The sequence below is a fragment of the Theropithecus gelada genome, chromosome 7a (assembly GCF_003255815.1).
Source record: "Theropithecus gelada isolate Dixy chromosome 7a, Tgel_1.0, whole genome shotgun sequence".
Lineage (NCBI taxonomy): Eukaryota > Metazoa > Chordata > Mammalia > Primates > Cercopithecidae > Theropithecus > Theropithecus gelada.
Window position 1 is genome coordinate 32132671 of NC_037674.1, and position 17593 is coordinate 32150263.

The 17593-nt window shown below is 38.1% G+C and overlaps 1 pseudogene; it reads left to right on the forward strand.

Annotated features, from left to right (window-relative positions):
* The first annotated feature begins 649 nt into the window (after window positions 1–649).
* Window positions 650–15849, forward strand: LOC112627489 (annotated as a pseudogene).
* The last annotated feature ends 1744 nt before the right edge of the window (window positions 15850–17593 follow it).

Below are 17593 nucleotides of genomic sequence, written 5' to 3' on the forward strand. Positions count from 1 at the left end.
GAAAAATTCTCATGCATATGCCCAGGGAGAAATGAAATACAATGTTTTTTGTAGCACCGTTTTTAACAGCAAAACATTGGAACCAACCTAAATGTTCAAAAATATAATTGTGGACAGGGCTCAGTGGCTCATACCTTTATCCCAGTACCTTGGGAGACCAATGTGGGCAGGCGGACCTCTTGAGCCCCGGAGTTCAAGACCAGCCTGGGCAACATGGTAAAACCCTGCCTCCACAAAAAATACAAAAATTAGCCCAGCATGGTGGCTCATGCCTATAGTCTCAGCTACTCAGAAGGCTGAGGTGGGAGGATCACCTGAGCCTGGGGAGGTTGAGGCTGCAGGGAGCTGAGATCACAACACTGCACTGCAGCCTGAGTGACAGAATGAGACCATGTCTCAAAAAAAAAAAACGAAAAAAAAAAAAAAAGAATGCTGGATCAATAAACGGTCATACAAATGCCAAAGTCATACAATGAAATACCAACTATGTATGTGCAAAATATATAATAACCAGGCAGGAAGGATATATGCTAATTTCAGGATAGTGATTATCTTTGGGCAGAGAGCAATGGAATTGGGCAGTGGGTGCTATGGTTAAAATGTATCTGTAATGTTAAAACAAACAAGCAAAAAACTCAAGTCAGGCAAGATGTCAACACTGGTTAAATCTGTGAAAAACAATAAGCCTGGATCATACTGCAGACTAATAAGAAATGCTTTCCAGAACCACTTCAGAAGAGTGTGGGGAGTGGACTACCATGTTTGTAACGCTGAAGAAGAGGATGAGCTTGTTTGTGCAGATTTCCTAATGACACAAAATAAATTGGCAACAGTGATGGCCTCTGAGGGAGAGGGATGCAGGAGACTGGGGTGAGCAGAGGAAAAAGATCTTTACATCCTTTTTCTATTATTTGGCTGTTTTTATCACTTGCATATATTTTCTCAATAGTAAAAAAATTAAAGCAAAAATATATTTTTAATAAAAATGATTCCTACCACAACAATGCACTTAAAGCCAAAATTACTATTTTGAGGAGCATTTTGCATGAAGTATAAGTGTACCCTTATACTTGCCACCTCCCAAATGACTGATTTTTCTACAGTGTTCCTGATAATAAGTTCCTCATGATCAGTCACACAGAAACATACACCCTGCCTGCTACATCTGCGTTAACTGTGCATCTATTTATATGGGATGACAGATACTTTCCCTAATAAATCTTCCCGTTTTCCCTGCTAAGGAACTGCATGCCGACTAAATGGTTGATGACACATGGGAGTTATTCCTACAATTTCCCCACACAGTAAGACAAATCAGTGCAATGCAGAGTTCTGTTACAAACACTAACAGATTTGGAGCGTGTCAGAAAGTGGGGGGGTGGTATACAATGAATCCATGTTTCTAGACTTTCCTACCAGAGACAGCTTGAGGCAATCTGACAGCAAAGGCAGGATCTGAAGTCCTAAACTCAGACATTTTATCTCCATGAGCTAATTTACAACCAAGAGGGCCGTGATACTGTCAGATCTAGAACTCAACTACTTTAAACAGCGACTTTTTGTCTTATATTTTACATTGATTTTTTGAAGTGTTATGTTGTTTAAAAGCTAATTACCTTCTTAGAGCACTAATTTCAAACCTTTTCAAACCTAGGACCACTTTAGGGAACAAAACAACCGTTTCTCACTGCTGTCTTGTTATCCCAAGCTGGACTCCAAGGGCCCCAGGCCCCCCTTGGTGTAAGGTAGAGAATTCTGCTTTATACCAGTTTACAGGTGTCAAGGAGGCAGGAGAGAGACTCAGGGTAGTGAGGAGAAAGAAGATCAGAGTCATCTCTTTTTCATGTCTTTCATTTCACAACGTCTTCCTTCCCATGCCTGCTGGTGCGCTCCCTCGCCTTGTTCCAGAGCCAAAAGACAGGTCAACTTCACTGCTTTTTATCCAAGTTGGCAGAGGTTGTGGCAGCGGGGTGGTAACTCTGCCCGATGTTCCCAAGCTGCAGTTGGGACATTTCCAACAGCAAAGTCACTCAGTAAACAGTTCTCTGTTTCTCTTTTCCTCGAGTTGGCTGGAATATCTCTAAGCCCTAGTACCACCCACTCTTTAATTCAAGACAAGCCCACAGACCAGAAACTTCACAGATCACTCTGTCTTAAAACAGTCTTTTGCTGGGTACCAAATACCATGTATAAAATTATTGATATGCTACAATTATTTCCATTCCAATTCCTATAGATTATCCTTTTTGACGTTCAGTTTTTCTATTTTTATTAATATCCCTTGTACATCATTCAGTTCAATATTCAAAAACCTCCTTAGATGTTTATTTTGCGCCTCGCTTTATGCCAGGTATGGTGATGGTGGGGCGGTGGGGGCGGGGGGAGATAAGCAAATATTACACTTAACAGTTACTTATTTTAAGATGTTTACAAACTAATTGGAGAGAGAAAAGCCAATATGATGCAAGTAGTAACTCAAGACGAATTATCTTTAAACTCTAAAAGTGGAGGGAAATAGCAAAGACATGGAGAGATCAGGAAAACTTTAAGAAAGATGTTGGCTGGGGCTGGGATTTGAAGGAGAAGTGGAGGTTGAGGAGGGCTTTCCAGGTCTGACAAGATGGTCAAGCTTCAGAGGCTGATTTCAGCAGAGCATATTGTGGGACTGTCAGAGACCAGCTTAATAAAGCAATTCTGACACCAGAAAACTGGTAAACAAGCAAGCAAATAAAACCAAGAACAGGTTGGGCACGGTGGCTCACACCTGTAATCCCAGTACTTTGGGAGGCCGAGGCAGGTGGATCACGAGGTCAGGAGTTCGAGACCAGACTGACCAATATGGTGAAATCCTGTCTGTACTAAAAAGAAATACAAAAAGTAGCCAGGCATGGTGGCACGTGCCTGTAGTCCAGATACTCGGGAGGCTGAGACAGGAGAATCACTTGAACTCAGGAGGCAGAGGTTGCAGTGAGCCAAGATCGTGCCATTGCACTCCAGCCTGGGCTACAGAGCAAGACTCCATCTCAAAAAAAAAAAAAAAAAAAGGAAAAGAAAAAGAAAAAGAAAAACAAGGGTAGATTAATAAGTTGGCTAAGAATTCATTATCCTTCCATATGTTGAGTACTAGAGATCAAAGGGAACTCATGAATCATGTCATGCACCTTCATGCCTTCATTCCACAGATGAGAACACTGAGGATTAGCGACTCAAAACAATTTCACCATAGCAAGTCACAAATTAGTGCCAGAGTGGAAATTCAATTCCAGGGCTTCCGACTCCCATGCATCACACTCCACTTCAAAACCCCACACTGTTATGCTTTAGTGATGCAAGGCCCTTTGGAACAGTGACATACTAATAGTAACAAAATGATAAATTCCAAAGTAGAGGTATTATAGAAGGGACGAGGCTTATTTTATGTACAGATATTTCTAAATTTTTCTTTTCTTGAATTGCACTAGGTATTACATCAGGTTTCACCTCCTCTGCTTTTGACAAAGTCTTCTATGGCTCTGCCTAGCCTTTCTGACCTTATTTCCCAACACTCCCTATTCTACAGGCTCCACGCAAGCCAGATGTGTTCATTCATGGTCCCCAGCTTTTGCTAGGTTCATGCCCATCTCTGGGGTGTTGCTCCTGTTGTCCCTTTTTCAACATTAAAAGAAAACCCAAGGCTCAGTAAGGACCTTCGGCTACCTCAAGTCTTCTCTAGACTCCTATTTAATTTAACTCATTTTAATAAAATTTTATGGAGAACCTGCTGTGTGTCACGCACTCTACAAGGCACTCAAGACTCCAAAATAAGTCAGGCATGGGTGCCACCCTCAAGGTACAGAGGCTAGAAGGGGAATGCAAACATGAAAAAAAAATCATTACCACCCAGAATCATAAAAATAGGTACAGGAAATACAGAGACATTCTGATCTAGTAGATGGAAAGGGAGAAGACCTCATGTAGAGAGTGAGGTCTGAGATCAGTTAGTAGATAAGTGGAACTCCATCAGGGACTAAGTTGGGGGAAAGGGAAGGAAAGGGTTATTGCAGGAAGAAAAGACTGGATGTGGAAATGCACAGCATTTAGCAACTTTGGTTTGGGTACCAGGTTCTGTACCAAACTAGGTTTGAGTTTGATACTAGGATTTGGTTTGCCTTCAAAATAGTAGGTACCTAGAAGAGCTGGTGGGGAAAAGACAAGAGAGGTGGTCAGGGCTGAACTGCAGCCTGTAGATGATAAAGAGCCAAAGACATCTGAAGAGGGACAATTTAAATCAAATGTTTGGGTGGTTGGTTCACAGGAATATGGGCCCCACCTTACATTCAAGAAATCAGTGAAGCTATAGAAAGGACAGTTCTGGAGACAGAGCCCAAAGAATGGGTAAAATTTCAACAGACTGAAATGGAGGGAAAGTCATTATACTATTAGTGGAGACAGCAAAGCAACTGTTTATTTGTTACCTGATTGTTCTGGGTACATTAATTTTTTCTCCTGAGATATATTACCTAAATTCTTCAAGGACGGGAATCACTTTTCCAACTTCTTTTTAATAATTCCAAGTAGCTAACACAGTTCTGGATACACAGTGGGTGTTTAGTCAGTTCTTAATAACTGCTTGGGGTGTGGCCAAAAAAGGGAAGAAAGAAAGAAGAAAAACCCTCATAATATTTGTTCATGACAGAAGCTCATTTTTATTCCTAAATCTGTTGCTAAGAATAAAAATTTATGTTTTAATAAATCCAAAATTTCATATTTGAAACAAAGACGGTGTATATAATTGGAAGCTTATGGTTGTCTAATAAAGGACAGAAGATTCCAATTAAAGCCAAAATCTCATCTCTAAGCAGGCTTTCTCACTGTGTGGGCATCCCAACTGCTAAGTTTGTTTAATAGATCAAATTAAATGGATGACTGCTTTTGAAGGGCATCTTAGGGACTTGGGACTTAGCTTTGCTTTGGTGCTAGTTTCCCTAAGCTCACTACTGAGGGGAATATTTGGTCTTATTATCAGAAAGTCAAATCACTTTTAAATATTGTGGCGAGTGATAATATCATATAAATACTTCATATATGTGTGTGTGTGTGCATGTGTGTGCACATGTGTGCTATTTTTTCTTAATGAGAAACAAAGAGCACTGGGTTTCACCAATTCTCTTTCCCTCCTCTACCTCTGATCAGACTCTGAAAAAATACCTTGCCTCTTCAAAAACAAATGTTTTAAGTGCAAAGGGTAAATTTTGTTCCATAAAGATAAATGTCCTTTTTATGTGTTCCACAGTGCTCATATTGCATTACATATGTTATTTGTAACTCAGGAATGGTATTCTAAATAGTTAACAATGGTACGGCATAGACACCAGCCATTCAGAATGGACTCCTGAACAATCTGGAAGGATGCCAGCTGGTTCACTGGACCTGCACATCCCAGCTACGTCTCAGCTCTGGTGTAGTAGACTGTTAAACCTACATTCATCTGTCTCTACTTCCCTTCCAGTAACAGCCACACATTTTCCTTTGGAGAACTGCACTCCCTGAAAGGAAATGGCCAGCATGGGACTCTACCTTCCCTAGGCCACAAGGCCAGGGCATGCAATCCAGATTTAGCAAATAAAGACATAGTTTAGGCCAAGCAGAGTCCTCCCCCAGACTTTTCCTCTGAAGTTAATTGGGAAGATTTTCTCTACTTTGGAGATTACTTTGAAGGATGTGAGCCTGAGGCATTTGGAGGCCAGCCATCTTGCCTTTGTAGAGGATAAATCCTAACTGAAGACTGAAGTCAAGAAGAAATAAGTGAACCTGAGAAATAAAGATGGAAACAAAGTCGTGGCAACACGGTTTAAGTCTTTGGAACAGTTGTGCCTACAGCCAGATGCAATCTCCCGGACTTCCCAGTTACTCAGATACATTTTTTTCTTCTTTTTCTTTTTTGTTTTTGCTTAGCATTCAGATAAGAACTGAGTAATAATTATGCCCACATAATATGATTCTATGTAATTTCCATTACACAATGCTGATGAAATCTTGGACTTAATTGAAAACTCTGCTTTTTATTAGATTGTCCTAAGGCTCCAAACCAATACATCATGCACCTAGAAAGCATCATGGATCCTTAATCAGGGGAATAACAAAATAAAGAAAAGTTGGCCTGGCAAGAGATATGTGGAAATAATCAAAACAACATATGCTCATAGATGTATTCAGGAATATATATATATATATATATATATATATCTCCTTAATTTTGAAAGATGCCAGATGTCATTTCTTTCCATGTTAGTATAACTGAAAAGAACTATTATTGCCCATACCTTAAAAATGTTTGGAAATTATTCTATACTCTTCACTTAATTATTTGCAACACTGGATCATAGATTTGCCTCATTCATTGATCCTATAAGCATATTTTAGGAAGTTGTTATATGCACGTTGCTGTTATAGGCTCTAGGGAAAAAAAGATGAATTAAGCAATTCCCCTGTTCTCCAGGAGCTCAGATTCTGGTGGGAAGCAGAAGTGTAAATAGATAAATGGTGTGAAAGTTGGCAAGGCGAGCACCTTGCCTGCTACTGGAGGCTTCTTCCTCCTCCACAGAGGCACAGCCAAGTGGACACAATGGAGTCTAGCGGGTGCACATGGCTCCATAAAAGTCGCTTTCCCAGTGTTCCAGGATAAGCTGTTCAGCAAATCATACGGTCCTGGATTTTCTGGCATGTCAGGCATTGAGATGCTTTACTATTGCTTTGATCTTTTTAAAGCAAAAAACTTTTTCAATGGAAAAATAAAGAGTTAGTTTTCCTGTCATTGATCAATGTAGTTTTAACTTTCTTTGCAAGGCCAGATATGATCTTCAGGAAGTTACTTTGGTTGATTAACACTTCAAATTATAAATTAAATTTAAATTCTAAAAAGTGTAATTATGAACAAAATGCTTGAGAGCACAGAGAAAAGAACCATTAAATTTACATTTTCAGTCACTGTCAAGCCTCTATTTATTCAGAGCCATTCTTTCCTTTAAAAGGCACTGTAGCTAGATCTTTGGAGTGAATTCTGTTACAAGAAATTCCTTGAGGCCGTCCCATTTTCCTCAATTCCTCACTGGAATTTCATAATGATTTAACTCATAGCTGAATTCACTTAGAAATTCTCAGGAGCTAGAAGCCAAAAAGACACTAACAATAATTTCTTTCACTATTTTTCTTATTGTAGTTCATGGATCTATGAGTGTTGTTTCGTGTTGTTTAGTTTTGGTGGATGATTGCTACATTTCACAAGTGAGGAGAAAAAGTAAGTCTTCCATTTCTTTTTCCTTTCCTATTCTAACTGGCTTTTAAATTATCGACATGGGCTTTCAGATTAGATGCTGTCCAAAATGGCTTAAGATTTTTGCTCTGCAAGTAACTCTTATAAGAGGAAAATAAAGCATTTATTTTGTTAGGTTACTTATTGTAAAGGATTTAGTGCCTGAGTTATAAATTAAATGATTTGCAGACTAGAGAGCACTTCAGAAATTACCTATTCCAAATTCTTTATTCTACAAATATTCAGACAAGATAAACGAGTTGCCTAATTTGCAGAGCTAGTCAGTGACACCGCCAAGACTAGAACTCAGATCTCAGCAAGGCATTCGGTATTGCTAAGTTCCCTGATCATTTCCCATAATAACTATTACAAATCTTCACCACTGCTTTCATGAACCTCATAATACTGTCTCCCTATCACTCTGGCCCTACTTCACAGAAAATTGGAAGCCATCAAGCATCAACTCCAGTTTCCACTTTTAAACTTCCTCATATCTCATCTCAAAAGAAGAATATCAGAATATTATTACCCTTCAGGGTAATCCTGCCATTTGTCATCTGTATCACACTAAGTCTCTGTTTTTATTTATTTATTTATCTATTTATTTATTTTGAGATATAGTATTGTTCTGTCACACAGGCTGAAGCACAGTGATGTGAACATGGCTCACTGTAGCCTCAACTTCCTGGGCTCAAACGATTCTCTTGCCTCAGCCTCCTTTGCAGCTGGGACCACAAGTGTGTGCCACTACACCTGGCTACTTTTTTTATTTTTCGTAGAGACAGGTTCTCATTTTGTTGCCTAGGCTGGTCTTGAACGCCTGGGCTGGCCTCCCAAAGTGCTAGGATTACAGGCGTAAGCCACCATGCCTAGCCAGAGTCCCATCTCTTCTAAAATCTTATTCTGTTAATGTTAAACCTCATTCTTTCACCTATATATGGATTTTCTCGCCATCAGCCTGTTCTGTTCAACAAATAAACATGCTCAAACACTTGCATTCATAGTGACATTGTGCCCCATTCTGGAAGCATTTGTTGTTTTCACCATAGCCAAACTTAGGAAAGTTTCCACAGTCACACCTCCCATTCATTTCTTCAACTTCAAAAATTTGACTTTTGACACTACTATTCAATCAAAAATGTTTGGGCCAAGGCTATCTCTGTGCCTTTCAAGGATGTTTTTCAATTTTCTCCTTTTGAGAACTCTCTTCTCTTCTAGATTTCTTATTCTTCTCTTACCATTGGGTTTACTTTCAAGTTTTTCTCTCTCCCTTCATTAATTCCTTAATTTCTGATACTTTCCAGGGTTCCATTCTTAGTACCTTTTTCTTCTTATTCTATATTGCAAATCATAAGTCCCATTGAAATTCATGCCTCAGTCCATGCACAAAAATTTGTGTAATGTACAAATGTCATTTAAAGAAAAATATCTCTCCTAAGTTTTCAATATTGACTAAAATTTTTAAATTATAATATTATTTACTTACTTAAATATAAAACTAAATGTAAATTACTTGAGTTCACAGGGTTTTGTTTTTGGTTTTGTTTTTGGTTTGGGTTTTTGTTTTTGTTTTTTTTTTAAGACAGAGCCTCGCTCTGTCACTTAACCTGAAATGCAGTGGCGTGGTATCATCTCACTGCAAGCTCCACCTCCCAGGTTCAAGCAATTCTCCTGCCTCAGCCCCCTGAGTAGCTGGGATTATAGGCGCCCACCACCTCACCCAGCTAATTTTTGTATTTTTACTAAAGATAGGGTTTTGCCATGTTGTCCAGGCTGGTCTCGAACTCCTGACCACAAGTGATCCACTGCCATGTCCTCCCAAAGTGCTGGGATTACAGGCATGAGCCACCACACCCAGCCATGTTGATAGTTCTTATACAGTGATACAACTAAAAACTTTTTTAAGTTAATGCAAATAAAACTAAAATTGCAAAATACTCATGAAATGAACATTAATTTATGTGGTTATGTTGTTTTCTTGAAACTGAATTGTCAGCTTACAATGTGAATATAGGACTGGCTGCTAATAACATAGTTCCTTTTTAATTAAAATAGAACTGTGTGCCATGTGATGATTCAGCTCTCCCACCTCTTTCCTCTGTTCAAACTACTGTGAAACCTTCATTCCCATGGGCAAGCACACAGTGACACCATTGTGTCTGCACTTGACCTGTTTGCATCATTCACATATTAAGCCTAGCTTTGTGATATTTGGCACCAGCAAGATTATGAACATAAATATCAATTCAGACACCAAAGTAAGTTGGCAATATTCATTCATGAGGTGGTCATCCAAATAATTAGGATTATTGTTGAAATGAAAGCATGAATGTAAGCATAAATGTAAAAATCAACCTAGTGAACACAGACCACTGAAAATATATCCAAGGAATCTCAGGGATCTGAGGATCCCAACTTTGTGAATCTCAGATCCGTATCTATGGCCTGAAACCCTCTCCTGAGCTTCTGCCCTGTATTTCCAACTGCCTACTAAAAATTTCTCTACCTACATGTCACCTCAGAGGCAACATGTCCAAACTGAACTTGTTATCATTCCCCACGCACACACCCACCTTAACCTGTATTCCCAATCTTAGTTAATGACATCATCATCTACCCAGTTACCGAAGCCAAAACCTTAAGTCTCATACTAGATTCCTTCCTCTGCCTCACCTCCTACACCCAAATCTTGTTGATCCTACTTCCTAAACTTCTTTTGCATCCATAGTCATTTTTCCTTTGACCCAGAAATCCTACTCAGAAATTATCTCAAGAAAACAATTTAAATATTAATGAAGCAACAAACATAAAAGCAAAGATGTTCACTCCACTATTGTACTTAATAAGGAAAAACTGAAACAACATGACCGCTTAAGAATAGGAGAAAGATTAAACTAAATAAGATAAAGATTATCCTTATCCAGGAGCAATATAAAATTATGGTTCTTGGCAGGCTAGCTCGCAAACAAAAAAAACTTTTTAATAAATTTTATTGTATATATTTAAAGTATACAACATGAGGTTATGGGATATATATAGATAGTGATATGGTTACTATAGTGAAGCAAATAACCGTATCCATCATCTCACATAGTAACCCATTAATTTTGTTGTTACTGTTTTTGAGCAGCTGAAAACTACCCACTTTGCAGGAATCCGAAATACAGTACAATTTTATTAACTATAGTCCTCATGTTGTGCATTAGATCTTCAGGCTTGTTCATCCTACACATCTGCTACTTTGCATCCCCTGACCTACATCTCCCCATTTCTTCCCCACCTTCCTCTTCCCCTATTCTGGTTATCACTGAACATTCAGAATGACAGACAAGAGACAGAACCTGGGCCCAAGGGAGGCAGGCCATCATACTGGACTTTGCATAAAGTAAGGAATCCCAAAAAAGCAATATTCTCAGTGAGTGAACTAGAAAACAATCTACTCATAGAGGAAAATGGTAAGGAAAATTGCCTGTCTCAGTCTTGGCCATAAATAAAGGTCAGAAATAAGTTATTCTTGATAATTCAAAACTACAAGCAAGCTCTCAAGTGGATTTAGTGACAGAATATACAGAATCTGAATGTCCTCCCCAAAACACAAGAAACAATTTGTATTTAAATAAGTCTTAGGTTGGTAGTGTCCCCAGGCATTTAGTAGAAACTGAAGCAAATTTCTCTCAAGAAATTAAATTTCAACTTGGACTTTCAAAAAACCCCACTAATAAAATCTCAAGGAACATAAATCCATAATAAAAGATAGTGAGACATGAAGAAATAAGTTATCAGGGACAAGTCTCAGCCTTTAAAAAATTGCATTATCAGACTCACAAAAGCTTCAGATATAAAGTTGATATAGAATATAAAATAAACATATCTAATACATTTTTAAATAAAATAAAATATAGCCAAATAATGAGTCTATAATAAATGAGTAGAGTAGTAAAACCAACAAGAACTTTAAGAAATGTAAAATATATTTATTGAAAAAATTCAAACTGTGGTATTGGGATTAAACAGCAGATTAGACAGAGATGAAGAAATAATTAGTAAACTGAAAGATAAATCTGAAAAAATTGCATAGAGTACAACATAGAAAGTCAGAGAGATAAAATATACATAATAAAGATAAACAAAAACATGGGTAGAGTGTGAAGCTCTAACAAATATATACTTGCAATACTGAAAGGGAATGAATGAAAAAATGAAAGAGAGTTACTAATATTTCCAACATAATTAAAGACATGAATCTTTAGATTCAAAAAGTCCAATATATTGCAAGTACAATAAATAAAACAGAAATATAGACCAAGACCATCACTGAAAAACTATGACATACCAAAGACAAAACAAGATTTTAAAGCTGCCAGAACAAAAAGAAGGAAGGTAGATGTGAAGTTTGCCAGCTTCTCAATTGCAACAAGTAGAAACCTAGAATATTAAAAATGTCACTTTAGAATTACATACCCAGTGAAAATATCTCTGAAGAATAATGACAAAATAAATACACTTTCCAATAAAGAACACCATGGAAGATGTATTACCAATAGACCCTTACCAGAGGGATCTATAAGCATGTACTTTAGAAAAATGAAAAATGATCCTATAAGGAGAGTTTGTAATGCAAAAGAAAGTTGATGAAGAAAATTTTAAACATGTTAAGATCTCTAAACAGGCACGAGTATATATGATCATATTTATTAATATATAATTTGTTTAATAAAATACAGAATTAAAGAATTGAGTAAAATTGCTTATAATCTAAGAGGAAGGTTATCAGAGTTAAAGTGTCCTAAAAATCTCTTAAGCAAATTATTTCTGTTGAAATATTTTGAGTAATCATTAAAAGAATAGAAACAGAATATATAACTTCTAAAGTAAGAGTGGAAAAAGTAAAATGAGGGGGAAAAACTTCAAGCTGAAAGAATGGGGGATATGAGAAAAAAGAAACAAGGAAACAGCAAGGACATTTTAAAAGCTGCAAAGAAGATTATATCAATCATAGTCCCAAAAGAAACACATGACACATTTGAAGTGCTTACATGAAAAGGGTTTAGTGAAGGAAACATTTAACGAGATGAGGGCAGGTTTAAGGGAACCAGTAAGGGTGAGTGAAAAATACTGAGATGAGCAAGAGTGTGAAACCAATACTAACCCAAAGCCTGGTAGAGAAAGAGATGAGGACTCTGTCAACGGAGCTCAGTAAGAGTTGGAACCAAGAAAGAGGCACCTCCCAACAGGAGCTAAAGTCATAACAGACTGCAGCCACTGACAGATGGTAGCCAGGTAGGTAGGAACACCTTCCCAAACCTATGGGTCTGTCATATTTATGAACTTAACCCAAAACCAGATGGCAAGGGAACCCAGATGATGCTGTAGAGGTCATCCTCATAGGCCACAGAGCAGCACATAGTATCAGTGACTTACAGGGAGTAGTGGGGGACAGAAGGGGGTCAAATAGGACATAATCCAGCACAAGGAAAACAGAGATAAATTCAAATATATCAATAATAACTAGTGTCCAAATGGACTAAACTCTAAGTTACAATCAAAGATTGTCAAATTGAGATTTTATTTTATTTTTGAGATGGGGTCTTGCTCTGTCACCGAGGCTGGAATGCAGTGGCACGATCTCAGCTCACTGCAAGCTCTACCTCCCAGGTTCAAGCAACTCTCCTGCCTCAGCCTCCCGAATAGCTGGGATTACATCCATCCACCACCATGCCTGGCTAATTGTTTTTTTTTTTTTTTTAGTAGAGATGGGGTTTCGCCATTTTGGCCAGGCTGGTCTTGAAATGTTGACCTCAGGTAATCCACTCACCTTGGCCTCCCAAAGTGCTGGGATTACAGGCGTGAGCCACCGCCCCCAGCCCAAACATATGCTGCCTTAAAGTGATTTATTTCAACTATAAAGACAAAGAAAGATTAAAAGTGGGAAAAAAAAAGAAAAACAATGTATCAGGGAAATAAAATCCAGGGGACATATGATAGTATTAAGACAAATATTTAAGGAAAAAACCATTATCAGAAATAAAATGAATCCCTAGACATTGATAAAAAGCTATAGTACACTGGTAAATATTTAATAGGCACTCAGGGGAAGGGGAAGACTTATTTCTAGTGTTTTTCAGTTTCTGTGGTGAAAATATCCTTACCTTGGCCAATTTCAAGCCACCAATGTGAAGTTAACTGACTCACAAAATTCTAAAAATTTAACATCAGCTCTTATGGGTTGCAGCTCTTATGAGTAAAAGTTAGTTTCAGCATCTTCACTCAACAAAAGGTTCAATTCACTGGGAAAATAAAGCAATTAAAAACACATTTGCCACCATGCTTTGTGTGATACTTGAATAGGAATGGAGGGAAAAGCTGTATTAGGACAACTGAGGAAAATTAATAATAGAACGTATATTAGATAATAATATGGTATCAATGTTAAATGTCTTTGATGAGAGTATACCCATACACTTGTATTTTTCTAAGATATACTGTTTAAGTTTGGGGGAAGGAAGTGCTATGATATTTGCAATTTACTTTCAAATGGCTCATTAAAAAGGATATATGGTGACACTGATTAAAATGGTGCAAGAGGGAGCATCTTTCTCTCTCTCCCCCTGGCCCTTTCCTCCTCTCCCCCACTCTCTTCTTCCACAGAAACACTGATAAATTGAGCAAAATTGTAGCAATCAATTTTATCAAAACTCTGGAAAACAGTCAAAGGTTTACAGCAAAAAACTGAACACCAAATCAAGAAACAAACATTAAAAATGCCAGAAAGCTTTGCTCAATTTTCACTTGCCTTTGCTCCACCTTTCTCCCAGACTAAGTGAAAGTCTTGAAGACAGCAGCCAGTGTTGGACCCTTCACTCTGGCTCCAGAGATAAAAGAGCAGATCGTATTCACAAAGAATCATGTTTGTCTTTTCTAACCTGTCTGAAGGTTACCTGAAGGACTGACACAAGGAGCTTGCCTTTGTTTCACCTAACTCAGACTTACTCATGGAAGAAAAGTGGCTATGCAAAGAGCATTCCTTGCAAACATTATAAGACCAATAAACAACATGCTACACCTGGGACAAAAAATTACAATTGAGGCAAACTACAGATATGCTGAAAGCCTGGAAGGAAAAGACAGGGAGAGAGTTTCTTTGAAAAATTAGGCATTCAAAAGTGTCCACATATATTGGGGAACTTAGAAAGCCATGTGCATACCCAAGGTAGAACACACGCTGGAAAAGACCTGAGAAGATCTATGTGGAAGATTAGCTTCCACTTCTGGTTGATCTCTAGGTTCAATGCAAGCAGGAAGTGAAGGCGAAGGCAGAGCTATAAACAGCTTGTCTAAACATTGAAGGAGCGCTCCAGTACAAAGCCGACTAAGAGACATCTTTTCTTCCTTTTCTACCTTTTCTTTCTCTCTCCCTCTCTCTCTCCCTGGCCCTTTCCTCCTCTCCCCACTTCTCTTTTTCTTTTAGTAAACCAAGAATCCAGAAACACAAAACTGTCCTTCAAAAAGGAGAGAGAAATTAAGACATTTCCAGATAAACAAAAGCTAAGAAAGTTTATTCCCAGTGAAACTGCTCTACAAAAATATACTAAATGAGATTCCTTTAGGCTGAAATGAAGACAGAAACTGGAAGCCATATCAAGAAGCCATATAAAGAACTCCAGTAAAGGTAAGTATATAAATAAATATAAAACTCAGTGTTCCTGTATTTTTAGTTTATAACTCCTTTTTTTATTTCCCACGTGATTTAAGAGATAAATACATAAAAATTCTTGTATCCTTGCTTCTCCTGTGCTTGGTGCTTAAATAACAAAAAAAGTAAGGAAAAAATCGTATATATTTTTGTTAATGGACACACAACATATAAAGATATAATTTGTGACAATCACAACATAAAGTATGGGCAGAGCTGTATAGAGCAGAGATTTTTGTATGCTATTAAAGCTAAATTGGGATCAGTTTAAACTAGGTTGGTATAAATTTATGATGTTAATTGTAACCTCTGTGGTAACTACTTAAAATTTTTTTTAACATACTGATAAGAAAATTAGAGGAGTTTGAGGCTGCAGTAAGCCATGATCATGCCACTGCACTGCAGCCTGGGCAACAGAGCAAGACCCTGTTTCTAAAAAAGGTCAAGAAAATTAGAAGGGTATTAAATGGTACACTACAAAAAAAAAAAAATCAATGCAAGACAAAAGAAGGCAGTAATGGAGGAAATGAGGAACAAAAAAGGCATAAGACATACAGAAGGAGTGCCTGGAGAGCAGCAACAGCCCAGCCAGCTACCGTGTCCCTGCAGGCTGATTTTGACATGATCACGGAAGATGTGAGGAAGCTGAAAACAAGACCAGATGATGAAGAACTGAAAGAACTCTATGGGTTTTAGAAACAAGCTGTAAATTGGAAACATTACTATTGAGTGTCCAGAAATGCTAGAATTAAAAGGCAAGGCCAAATGGGAAGCACAGAACCTCCAAAAAGGATTATCAAAGGAAGATACAATGAGTGCCTTTATTTCTAAAGCAGAAGAGCTGATAGAAAAATATGGAATTTAGAATCAAGCATATGATAAATTTTACTTTTTGAAGCCTTCATAATGGTATCATGACCAAACATTTAGAGTTAACACTGTTAACTCTAGGTATCGTGTATATTTTTGCTATTATTATGAATTATGATACTTAATTAGAAGTATGCTAAAACTGCATAGTTAACTAAATTGTATTTGATTAAACCAGGTGTCTTTAAAAGTTCTTTTAGAAAAGTATTTTTTTTTAATTTTTGTAGATTTAGGGGGTACAAGTGCAGTTTTGTTCCATGAACGTACCATGTAGTGGTGAAGTCTGGGCTTTCAGTGTCCCCATCACCCAGATAGTCTACAATTGTCCCCAAAAGGTAGTTTCTCATTTCTCAGCCCCCTCGAACCCTCCCACCTTCCAAGTCTCCAGTGTCTATTGTTCCACACTCCATGTCCATGTGTACACATTGTTTGGCTCCCACTTATGGGTGAGAACATGAGGTATTTAACTTTCCATTTCAGAGTTATTTCACTTAAGATAATGGCCTCCAGTTCCAACCATGTTGCTACAAAAAACATGATTTCATTCTTTTTCTTAATGGCTGAGTAGTATTCCATGGTATACATAAACCATATTTTCTTTGTCCAATCATCTGTGGATAGACACTTAGGTTGATTCCATATCTTTGCTATTGGGAATGGTGCAGTGATAAACATATGGGTGCAGGTGTCTCTTTGATACAATGACTTATTTGCCATTGGGTAGATAACCAGTGGTGGGATTGCTGGATGGAATGATGGTTCTGCTTTTAGTTCTTTGAGAGCCTCCATATTGTTTTCCATGGAAGTTGTACTGGTTTGCATTCCCACCAGCAGTGTATGAGTTTCCCTTTTCTCTGCATCCTCACCAACATCTGTTGTTTTTTTGACATTTTAGAAAAGTCTTACTCTGGTAGTATTTACACAAAGGTTAGGAATTTTTTAAAAAGACATACAGAAAACAAAGAGCAAAATGGCATAAGTAGTACTTTCTTATCAGTTATTACTTTATGTAAATAGATTAAACTTTCAAATCAAAAGGCAGAAAAATTAGCATGATGTGTTTTTGGTTTATTGTTTGTTTGTTTGTTAGTTTTGTGAGATGGAGGCTCGCTCTGTCACCAGGCTGGAGTGCAGTGGCACGATCTCGGCTCACTGCAACCTCTGCCTCCTGGGTTCAAGCGATTCTCCGGCCTCAGCCTCCTGAGTAGCTGGGACTACAGGAGCACACCACCACGCCCAGCTAATTTTTGTATATTTAGTAGAGATGGGGTTTCATCATGTTGGCCAAGATTGTTTCGATCTCTTGACCTCATGATCCGCCCACTTCTACCTCCCAAAGTGCTGGGATTACAGGTGTAAGCCACTGTGCCCGGCCCCAGCAGTGTGTTTTTAAAACCGATGCAACTGTATGCTATCCACAAGTGACTGATCCAAAGACACAAATCATTTGAGTGAAAGGATGGTATGTGGGTTAAATTATGTCCCTCTAAAAGATATATTAAAGTCCTAACAGCCAGCACCTGTCAATGTGACCTTATTTGGAAATAGGGTCTTTGCACACATAATCGAATTAAGATGAGGTCATTAGGATGGGCCCTAAATCAGTATGACTGGTGTGCTTATAACAGGAGGAGAAGGCTGGGCATAGTGCCTCACACTTGTGATCCCAGCACTTTGGGAGGCCACAGCAGGAGGATCACTTGAGGCCAGGAGTTCGAAACCAGCCTGGGCAACATAGT